The 12181-nt window shown below is 38.0% G+C and overlaps 1 protein-coding gene across 4 annotated transcripts in view; it reads right to left on the bottom strand.

The window, feature by feature from the left end:
* The window catches only part of SETD2 (SET domain containing 2, histone lysine methyltransferase), a 112067-nt gene that overhangs the window by 87161 nt on the left and 12725 nt on the right, over nt 1–12181 (bottom strand). The gene's annotated exons all lie outside the window — the stretch shown is intronic.

Here is a 12181-nt window from a genome sequence, read left to right as displayed (position 1 = left end):
ATAGTAACATGGCGTAGAGGTATACCAAATAACTACAACACAAGGTAAATAATAATTGCCATACGTGAAAAGGCTAATAAGAGGCTTTCTTTTTAATTTTCTTTTTATCAGCTCTACCTAGTCTCACTTTTCTGATTCTCCTTCACGAAAGCACACTTTCTTTAGTATTTATTACTTTGCTTATTAGGATGGCAATGTAACACAGCAAAAAGGTCAAACTTGAGTGATACCTAGGTTGGAATCCTGTCTCTACCATTTACTAACTCTATGACTTGTGCCACTCAGCCACCTTACTCCCTTAGATGCCTATCCCAAATCTGTCACTACCATCTACTATCTCCCTGACCACTCGCCATTGATGACGCCACCACTTTACTCAGGTCCTATCCTCTTGCCTTCTCAAGGACTTCCATTTCCTATTTACTCCTTTCCCTCTATCATCAGTGTCTCTTTCTGTCTCTCTTCATTCTCATTAGTCAAACAGCTTTTAATATACCTTACTTTAAAAGGGAGAGGAGGAGAGGTCATCACTAGTGACCAGCATCTTAAAGCCAATGGTTAATTTCTTTTCTAGGCTTTCACAGACCACATTCTCCTATTTTCCTCCTACCCTCACTGGCTCCTCCTCCTTAATCTTATTTGTTGGCGCTTCCTGTTCTACCAGATGTCTTCACATTGGCCTGTCCAAACACTTGATCCCTGCTTGGCCTTCCTTCTCCTCCATCTACTCTTTCCCCTCCTACCTCATTTCATCCAGATTCCAGGCTTTAAGTTTCTGTAGACTGGTGACTTCTACATTTCCAGATTTAACCTCTCTCTGCACTTACTTGGATGTCTATTTATCTCAAAGCAACATGGTCAAAACAGAATGAATGATGATTACACCATACAAGCATACACCAATTATGATGATTACTATGCATACATATTATGAATTTATATTAACAGCCAAGTGATCTTTCAAAAGCATAAATCAGATCATGGCACATACCTGCTAACTCTCTCTTTCTGACTTTACCTCTTTTCATAGACCCTCCCCTCCTCATTCCAAAGGTTCTAGCCACATTGGCTTTCTTTCTGTCCCTCTAATATTCCAAGCTTATTTCTGGCCTTTTCACCTGAGAGCGCTTTCTTAGAATACAGTAGTACTCCCCCTAGATGTCTGACAGACTGCTCCTTCTCAACAATAAGATGACAACTCAAATGTTACCTCCTCTGAGATTCTCCCATCGTTTTTTTTTTGAGGGCACACACAGCTCACAGCAGCCCATGCAGGGATCAAACCGGCAACTTCGGTGCTACCAGCACCATGCTCTAACCAACTGAGCTAACCGGCCACCCTTCTCCCCTCATTCTTATAGTACCTTGTTTTCTTCCCAGCATTTATTAATATGAGATTTTTTCCTTGTTTCATTTTAATGTAGTACCTGGCTTCCTCCCACTAAAATACAAGCTCCTTTAGAGCAGGGATTTGGTTTTTCTTGTTTGCAGCTGCGTTTAGGTGCCAAAAACACTACTTGGACCCAGGAAGTACTCAATAAATATAGACTCACAACATCATTCCCACCTCCCTATCTAGCTAAGTTTGCTTTATACTTCTCCTCAGGAGAAATTTCAATAGTTAAGATGGTCAAGTTTAAACACAGATCAGTCTCGACTTCAAATAATTTTTCATACTGCTCTTCATTCTACCATCTTCCTTTCTCCCAGCTTCCACATATATTATCACCCCCACACCCATCTTCATCCTTTCAGCCATTTCAGTCTCACTTTCAATCACTTGTCATTTATCTGAGTGTCTACTATGGACTCAGCACTGTACCGCCTTCCTCTCCTTTTCCTCACCATTCCAGACACTACTACTGAACTCCACTCCTACACCACGTACTTTGCAGAATGACAGTCACATATACCCTTGACTTACTTGCATTTATTGTTCCTGCCTTCCCAACTAGAGTTTAAGTTACAAAGAAACAAAGGCAACATCTTGTTATTAATGTTTCATCTCCCCTGAGTTTACCATTCCCATTCCTAGCATAAATTCTCATTACTTTTTGAATCAAAGAAATTCCTTAATAGTACCAAGTTTTAGCTTTCTCTTTTCAGGCAATTCTCAAAGGAAGAGGGGAAAACACCTCAAAACTGTCCTGTAGAAAAAACAAGCCATACAGACCATAAATTAATTTACAACATTTGCCATACTCTCATCCAAGCAATAGGACCCAGGAGAACAAGTGAATTAAAATACTGATGAAAAATATATATGATATACATAGATAATAAAACCATGCTTTTTATCAAAGGCCTGGAAACTTTCGGCAAAGCACTTTGGGATGAATCTGCGGACCGAAACCAGTGCTAATGGATTTGACAGACACACGCGATGCGACACATGCGATGCTTCTCACTTGCTTTAAGTCCACATCTTCAACTAGCACAGTCATATCTCAGACGTACAGAGAACCCCTAGTAACACAGGCTAATGTATATCAATTAAATAAAAAAATTGGTAATAAAAACAAATGTTATTAAAATTACAGCATTTACTAGGCAAGAATATTCTCACAGAATTTCATTTCTGATATATACATATAAGTCAAAATAGCAGCTCTCCCCAAAATGCCACACCCATCAACTATTCTTAATACCCCCAAACAGTTGCAGCTTTATTTTAATGTGGAGTATCTATAAGATAGTAAGCTAACTTATTTTCTTTACACAAGAAATCAATTTGTACACAAACGTATCTGATCTCAGATGTATCCCTGTAGAGTTCCAGTGAGGAAAGGTAAGAATATCATCATCCCAAATGTTAACAATGTATATACACCCGAAATGTTTCTGAATTTGTCTTCCAAATTAGTTCGCAGAAACACTTGTATAAAGTGAAGTATGTTCTCCTGTTAAAGCAGTCGGCTTCTTCCAAAACCCATAAATTAGGCTGCATGGTGAACTAATTTGAACATTTTAGGGCTCTGATATGTGCAAATGAGTTTCACTACTAGTATTCACTATTTTGAGCTAAAGCTCTTAAATTAAAGATTTTATTTTCCTCATTAGCAAAATGTGGGGGAGGAGACACCCTTACCAAATAACCTTCAAAAGACAGAAGTGCATAAATGCTGAAATTTATTTTTAGTACTAGACAATGAATCGCAACAAAGAGGGCAAGTAAGTTCTTAGTGACCTGAACACATTATACTATTGTCTTATAGCCCCCACTACTAGACCACCATTACCATTACAGGCAGCTAAAAGAATACCTTCCATTTTTCAGGTATTGAGTTAAATGCTTTACATACAGCTAGCTCATTTGACTCTCAAACCTATAGAAGGTATACTATTTGTATTCCCATTTCACAAATGAAGAAAAGTAAAGTCCTAGGTAGTGAAGTGGCAAAGACAAGTATCCCCAGGTTGTTTGACAGCAGAGCTCTTGCTCTTTAAATCAAATATTTATTAGCTAGTACATAGAACTGGGAGCAAAGGGTAAAAAGTTTCAGAGAAAGTATTTTGATTCAGTGTACTAGGTAGTAAATGTATTTGTCTAGCAACAAAAGGGGGTGCATCAGGAAAAAGAGTAACAAGTGTTCACACCAGAGTCCTGATGATCAATCAATCCTGCCTGTATTATACAGGAAACTCCTAAACTGGATGTAAAAAAAATCATCGGGCTCTTGTTTTTTCCAATTTAGAATAGATTCTTCTACTATGAAAAAGATACTCCACTGAATACTGACTCCCAAGTGTCTAAGAGAGATGGCTTATTATAGACAGACTAGGATATAAGCTCATCTAGGTAATGATTAATAAGCTGCACCTAACCTGTATTTTACCAGACTGCGTACTTATGCCAGCCTTCCAGTCCTACGTACTCGTGCTTAACCACATTAAACAGAAACATGAAAAAAAGATAGTGGTCAGTTTCTTCATGTGGTTATAGACCTTCATGCAAATCAGCTCTTTAAAATCCACCTTCAAAATAAAAACAATGAAAGTAAAACATACGATGTGATTAAACCTAAGCACATGAGAAAGATGAGCTTTCTCTTTTTAAATACAAAGATGGTAATTCAGGATCTTTCCTTCATAAATACCTGCTTACTTTGGTGTTAATATTAAAAATGCTTCTGAAAATAATGTTATTCTTTCATGTTTCACAAGCAAGTTTTTTTCTATTTTAACTATAAATTTAAAAAATATACATGGGTTGTGTTTTATTTTGGTAACACAATGAAAACAGCAACTGAGAAAGTTTCTAGCATAAATTACCACAAAACCATAATGAATGAAAAGGAATGAAACTCAGTTTTCTTGAGGAGCAAAAGCTTAAATGCAATTAATTTTTTTAAAAGCCATCATTTATTTTCTAATAGTTATGAAGAGTTTAAGCACTTGCCCCAAAATAGCAAATTAACATTTGAGGTGTGGAAGAGGTTTCAAGTCAACTAATACAAGTAGGGCAAAGTAGGCATTAAAAACAAACAAACAAACAAAAAAACGAAAACAAAAAAAAAAACAAGCAAGCAAACCTGAAACAATTATTATTATAAGGCTGATAATGTAGGATCATTGTGAATTGCAATGCACTGAATACAGCATGCTCACCACTTCATATATGGAAAACAAGATTAAAATAAAATGCAAAGGTTATCCATGTGATAGCCAAAGACCAGAAATGGCCTAAATGTTCATCAATAGAGTGGCAAATAACCTGGTACATCCACCCATTCAATGGAGTAGTTATGTAGCATTACAAAGTAATGACGAAGATCTCTGTATACTGCTCTGGAATGATCTCCAGAATATAATATTAAGTGAAAAAAGGAAAGCACAGAAAAGTATGTTTAATATGCTTATATTTTCAAAATGGAAAACGGAAGACTCAACCAAAATGAAACCTAATGATCACGTATTAAAGGAAATGGTAAGAGAAGAACAGGGATAAAAGGTATACCTCTTTGAACATTTTTTTAGTGCACTTTGGAGTCATGTAAAATGTTGCATTTTTTAAATAAGTAAAAAAAATGATTTCTAGACATTCAAAGAACTGTATCAAATTGGTAATGGCATAAACGTATAAATAAAATTAAACAAAACTATTTTGACTGCACGTGCCTTACTGAAATATATCCCAGGGGCAAAAAAACAAAGAAATCTTAAACTATATTTACTAGTCTGTTATAGAAATATTGCTATTACTAATGAAACTATTATATATAAATAGATAAAGCAAATCAGTTATTCCATTAATGTCATTAGGAACCAATATTTTTAGCATAAAAGTTTTAAAATAAATGAAAACACTTAAATATGAATGGGAGAGGTCAGTATGAACTGAAAAGTTTTCTTTTTCTAAAAAATACACATATTCTTATGGTTCAATCAAAAGGCCGAGCATTTCATGACCCAGTAGTCATGAGTAGCATGACTACGTAGTGTCTAAATTATGGTGTCTAAATATAATTTTCACTAAAGAGAACCAAGGCTCACAGAAGAAATACTGTATTCCAGAACTAAGGTAGGAAGTGTATAAATGAGGTAGGGCCAAGGAAGTTAACAAAGATTACCAGGATCATGCAAAAGGACACAGAAGCCAATTTGAAAAAGCTTCTGTGTCAAAGCTAAAGGTCAAAAATGAGGCAATTTGAGCAAAAATAAGAACAAAAGTTGTGTGGAATATTTCTAAGCACAGCAAATACTATAGAAAGATGAATGCATAAAAAAAAGTCCACATTAGTTGTTCTTTATAGGAGAACTCTAGCTAATAAATGCAATCATCAATGGCAGCTAAAACAAGTAAGCGAAAGGTTCATGGAAACTTCATAATGGATGCATCAGGCTAACTATACAAAAATCCTCTGATTAATTTTGACATCACTAAAAGTAAGACAATCTGAAAGTGCCCCAATATGATACAATAGGCAACCAATAGATTTCCCATTAAGATGGTGGAGTAGGTAACACTGTGCTTGCATCCTCTCACGACCACATCAAAATTACAACTAAACTACAGAACAACCATTGAGAATGCCTGAGAATCACCTGATGTCTAGCTGAACCAAAGCCCTACAACTAAGGACATACAGAAGAAGCCACCTCGAGACTGGTAGGAGGGGCAGAGACGTGGACTGGGCTGTTCCCACACCTGCGGGTCACCATTAAAAGTCAGGAGGTCTGCTGTGGAGGTCCCCCTTGAAGGAGAGAGGGGTCCCAATCCCACACCAGGCTTCCCAGCCCAGGGTTTCAGTGCAAGGGAGAGAAGTCCCCATAACTTCTAGTTGTGAAAACCAGTGGAGATTATAGCTGAGTGAGATGGAGGGCGGCTGCGGTCCCAGGCAATCCTCTTAAAGGGCCTGTGCAGGGACTTACTCACTGACAGACTCACTCGCTCTGAGAGCCAGTGCTGGGCAGCAGCTCGAAAAGTGTGCCAGGGACATACAGGGTGGAACTGAGTTGTCTGGCTTCAGAGCAAGGGCTGGAGGGGCAGCTTTCTCCCAGACAGAGGAGCTGGCAAAAGCCCTTGTTTCATTGTTGAAGCCTCCCCACTCCCAGCGTGCAGATGCAGGCAGACACCATATCTGAGTCTCCATTAATTGGCTAACACCGCTCATTCGCCTTACCTTGGTGATTCTGAGACCCCACCCCACCCAACTTTTGGGCACACCCAAGCTGATTCCAGTAGCTTTTCCTTACAAATGGCCTCTCTTGGCTCATGCTGCAGGCTTCCTTAAAATCTCCCAAAGGGTCACAAAACCCAAATAAGCAGCATCTGGCTTTGGCGTGTCCCATACCTATTGCTGAGCAGCCCTAAGCCCGGCACTAGCACAGCCAACCTTGGTTCACAGCTTGGCTTCTGGAGGCACCTCCAAGCACGGCACAGGTGGCAGCCATCTGCAGATTGCTCTGTGACTCATACCAGGTGGCCCCAGGCCGGGTACAGGCTGCAGTTGAACTTGGCCTGCAGGGGTTCCCCTCCCAGGAGGCCCTGGAGCTGGCATGCCCAGTGGCCAGCTGTGGACTGAGCAAGAGCATCACCAGAGCATCACCCAGCTTCCTTCAAGGATGACACACCCAAAGGGCAGACTGGGTAGGCACGAGAGCTGTGCTAAAGTGAATCCTGCTCTGTAGAGTCAGCCCCTGCACCACGAATCCTCCACTGAAGTCACAGCCAGTCCTTACAGCCAATCAGCCTTAGGGTCAATCCTTCCCACTGATGTACAAACAGCAACCAAGACTCAACTACAACAGGAGGGCACACACAAGCCACACAAGGGACACACCTGGGACACTCAGCTCTAGAGACCAGGGAAACTGTGCCACTGGGCCGCTCAGGACACCTTCTATATAAGGACACTCTACTAAGACAAGGAGACAGAGCAGCCCTACCTAATACATATAAACAAACACAGGGAGGCGGCCAAAATGGGAGACAAAGAAATCTGTCATGAATAAAAGAACAGAACAAAGCTCCAGAAAAAGAAATCTACCAGATGCAGAGTTCAAAAACTTGTTATAAGGATGCTCAATGATCTCAGGGAGAACTTCAACAAAGAGATAGGAAATATAAAAATGGAGACAGAAAACATAAAAAGAGCCAATCAGAAATAAAGCATACAATAACTAAAATGAAGAATACAGTAGAGGGAATCAACAGAAGATTAGATGAAGCAGAGGATCGAATAATCAATGTAGAAGACAAGGTAGCAGAAAACACCCAAACAGAATAGCAAAAACAAAAAAGAATCCAAAAAAATGAGGGCAGTTTAAGGGGCCTCTGGGACAACATCAAGTGTACCAACATTTGCATCATAGGGGTACCAGAAGGAGAGCAAGCAAGGAAATGAAAACCTATTTGAAGAAATAATGATGGAAAACTCCACTAACCTGGTAAAATATATGGATATTCAAAAGCCCAGGAAGCAGAGTCCCAAACAAGATGAACTCAAAGAAGCCCACACCAAGACATATCATAATTAAAATGTCAAAAGTTAAAAACAAAGAGAGAATCTTAAAAGCAGCAAGAAAAAAGCAGTTAGTTACAAGGGAGCTGCCATAAGACTGTCAGCTGATTTCTCAACAGGAACTTTGCAGACCAGAAGGGACTAGCATGAAATGTTCAAAGCGATGAAAAGCAAGGACCTACAGCCAACATTACTCTACCCAGCAAAGCTATCATTTAAAATCAAAGGACAGATAAATACCTTTACAGATAAGAAAAAGCTAAAGGAGTTCATCCCCACCAAACCAGTATTACAAGGAATGTTAGAGGGACTTCTTTAGACGAAACAAAACAGAGAAAAAAAATAAAAAATATGAATAAAATGGCAATAACCACGTCTATCAATAATTGCTTTCAATGTAAATAGGTTAAATGCTCCAATCAAAAGATATGAGGGCTGAATGGATAAGAAAACAAGACTCTTACATATGATACCAATAAGAGACTCATTTCAAATTGAAAGACACACACAGACTGAAAGTGATGGAAAAAGATATTTCATGCAAGTGGAAACAAACAAAAAAGCTGGGATAGCAATACTTATACCAGACAAAATAGACTTTAAAATAACAAAATAGACTTTAAAATAAAGGCTACAGCAACAGACAAAGAAGGATCTAGTAATCTTATTTCTGGATATTTATCTGAAGAAATCCAAAACGCTACATTGAGGGGATGTGTGCATCCATATGCTCATTGCAGCATGATTTACAATTGCTAAGATATGAAGGCAACCTGGGTATCCCTGAATGGATGAAGAAGAGGTGAGATATATATACACAATGGCATATTATGCACCCATAAAAAAGAATGAAATCTTGCCATCTGCAACAACATGGATGGACCTAGCGGGTATTGTGCTGAGTGTATTAAGTCAGACAGAGAAAGATAAATGTCGTATGATTTCACTTATAAGTGGAATCTAAAGAATAAAATAAATAAAACAGAAACTCATAGATACACAGAACATTTTGATGGTTGCCAGATGGGAGGGGCACTGCCGATGGGTAAAAAGGGGAAGGGATTAAGAAGTACAAATTGGTTGTTACACAGTAGTCATGGGGAGATTAAGATAGATCTTAAATCTGGTAATCACATAATTACGTAATCCTGATTTAAAATAAAATGAATAGGGACTGTGTATTAAGTAACATTTAGAGTTATCGCCAGTTGCACTAGGTATAATGATCTTGTGGTTACTTTTCTTAAAGCCTTTCTTTCTCAGAGATATAAAGTATGAAATGATAGAATATCTAGGGTGCTTTAAAATATTGCAGAAACAAAGAAAGTGGGAGACAGATCAAACCAGAATGGCAAAATGTTAATAACAGATGAAGCCGGATGGGTGGGGGGAAGGGCAGGTGTTCATTATACTATTCTCTCTTGTACGAATGTTTGAAATTTTCCAAAATAAAATCTTTTAATGTTCAATTGCATATGAATGAGGATAACAAATTCCCAAACAAGTAAACAACAAAAGACCATGTGTGCACATGCAGTAGGCAGAGAGAGTTGGTGGTTAGAAGTGTGCTGACAAAATGTATGTACTCCTGTTACCATCCAATCACCCACCTACCCACAATCAGAACCATTCACCTGGTTCTGGCTGAGCATTAAACCCTTGATGCAAACAGAAGTAATCACCAGGATTCACCCATCTGATTTAGATTATTTCTATAGTTGCAAGAATTTTACTCCCCAACAATAAAGATATCATAAATAGGTAACCGCAGTGAATATTATGTTATGATGGAAAGTATTTTCTATAAATTAACTTTTGCCAAATAGCATCAACATGTAGTTCTACTTTAGGCTCATTTAATTTGAAAGACTCAGGGTGAGAAATTTAAAAAAAAAGAAAAACACTCAACAACAGTAGATATGGAACTATTTCATGTTCAGGAAGAATATTCATATTCTGAGTAACAGGTGTGATAAAAAATACAGTGAATGTTTAAATAAAAAAATTATTACAGTAAAAGACACATTTCCATTAATCCCCCTCAAAACACTCCCCCTCCCTTTGAGCACACTTATACTATCGTTCTTGCCACTTTCTAAAGCAGTTCTGGAAGTCCTCTTTCATGAATGCCTTTAGTTGCGCTGTCGTGGCCGCCTCAATGTCCTGAATCAATTCAAAACGTTTACCTTTCATGGTCATTTTGACTTTGGGCAAAAGCCAGAAGTTGCATGGCGCCAGATCTGGTGAATAAGGTAGATGAGGACACACTGTAATGTTTTTGATAGAAAATGCTGTATACCAGAAGAGATGTGCAATATGGAGCGCTGTCATGATGGAGGATGAAACCATTTGCCCATTTCATATTAATGCGTTGTTCATGATCCATGATTTATGGCACACTTTAAACACACCTTCTCTCAACCTTAGCTCACACTCCACTGACTGCACCGAACAAGTTGCAACTTATCACGCACTGTTACTAAGGTTCGACAAGCCACTTCCGGTATTGAAGCCCTTCTGTTGGATGGCACTCAGCAGCAGCATTCACCGTATTCTTTGATCACAACGGACAGAAAAGCTCCATGTCACACATCACTTCTGGTACGGCAATCTCTGTCAAATAAAAACATTACAGTGTGTCCTCATCCACTTTATTCACCGGACCTGGCACTGTGCGACTTACAGCTCTTCCCCAAAGTCAAAATGACCATGAAAGGCAAGTGTTTTGAATCAATTCAGGACATTGAGGCAGCCACAACAGCGCAACTAAAGACACTCATGAAAGAGGACTTCCACAGCTGCTTCGAAAAGGGGCAAGAATGATGGGATAACTGTGTTCAAAGTGAGGGGGAGCATTCTGAGGGGGATTAATGGCAGTGTGTCTTTTACTGAATAATTTTTTTAAACTTAAACATTCACTTTTTTATTTTTTATCATACCTCATATTTAAATCCACGTTCCACCCATGTGCCAACCTTTTAGGATAAGATACCACAGTACTAAATTTTCATTTCCTGTGAAAATTATCTTTTGAGTTCTTGAAGTTAACATAAAAACAATAGAGTATTTTGTATAACATTTTGCAAATTAGAAATCTGGTTGCAATTTCCAGTATATAATAATATGTTATAATGATAATAATAATAACAATGCTAATCTATAAAACAATTTTATCAGAACTTCTTTCCCATTGGGTTTTTGTTATGACTCAAATGTCAAGTTATACTATACCACCATTAAAGAAAATACAGTTGGTCCACAGCCCTAGCCATTAAGTTCCAAGCCACTTTAAAATATTCCAGTAATCACAGAGTGATGTTAAATACCATTAGTAGCTCACTAGGTCAAATGTTACATTCTACGACAGAGAAATATTGCAAATTGACAAGGGAGATGTACCCCTCACAAAAACAACAAAAACAAAATAAAAGGACTATGACTTGGAAGTAAAAACAATAGCAAATATCATATCAAAAAGTCAAAGTAGGCAGCTGTTTTTCACGCCTACATTCATACAAAGAGCACTGGAAATCAAAGCTGACATGGTGTGAACACCGTAACTAGGATGATGAAAAAGAACTATACAGTTCAGTGTAAGTTTTCTATTCTAGAGTCTCTCTAGTGCCTTCTGTTCTTAAGACATGTAACCATTCCTCTTCTCCTCCATTATGTGTTTTCAAAACACCAGATGGAGAGGCACTGCAATATAATACATAGGTTAAGAGCAAAAAATTTAAAGTCAGTCAATCTGGACTTAAACACTACCTCCAATTACATTTTTTTTAACACTTTTAAACCTAAGTCACTAAAAAAGGGTGGCCAGAGAGATTATAAAACTAAAGTTAGCAGTACCATATTTACTTCAAACTGAGGATGAAAGAAAAATGTCTATTTAAAATCCTCCATATAGTGCCAGGCACATAATTAGTGCTCAATAAATGGGAACTACTAGCAATTTGAATTACATATTTGTAACATTCTTTGATTAACAAGTCTCCACTACTAGAAAATAAGAATAGTAAATAATTTTGAACAAATGAGGAGTAGAAAAGTGGAGGTAGGAGATGAAAGGTAAAAAGAGTTTGAGAACAGCAAAAATATGGAGTAAACAGAGGGAAAAGGGAGCTAACACTTAACTGTAGTCATCAGGCCAGTGCCAGATGGCAAAGTTTGTTACATATCCAGAAGTATAGAAATTGAGACTAAAGTTTTGGAAA

This window comes from Rhinolophus ferrumequinum, chromosome 17 (assembly GCF_004115265.2).
Source record: "Rhinolophus ferrumequinum isolate MPI-CBG mRhiFer1 chromosome 17, mRhiFer1_v1.p, whole genome shotgun sequence".
NCBI classification, from domain to species: Eukaryota; Metazoa; Chordata; class Mammalia; order Chiroptera; family Rhinolophidae; genus Rhinolophus; species Rhinolophus ferrumequinum.
Note: the sequence above shows the minus strand (reverse complement) of the source record. Positions and strands in the feature narration are given on the sequence as shown.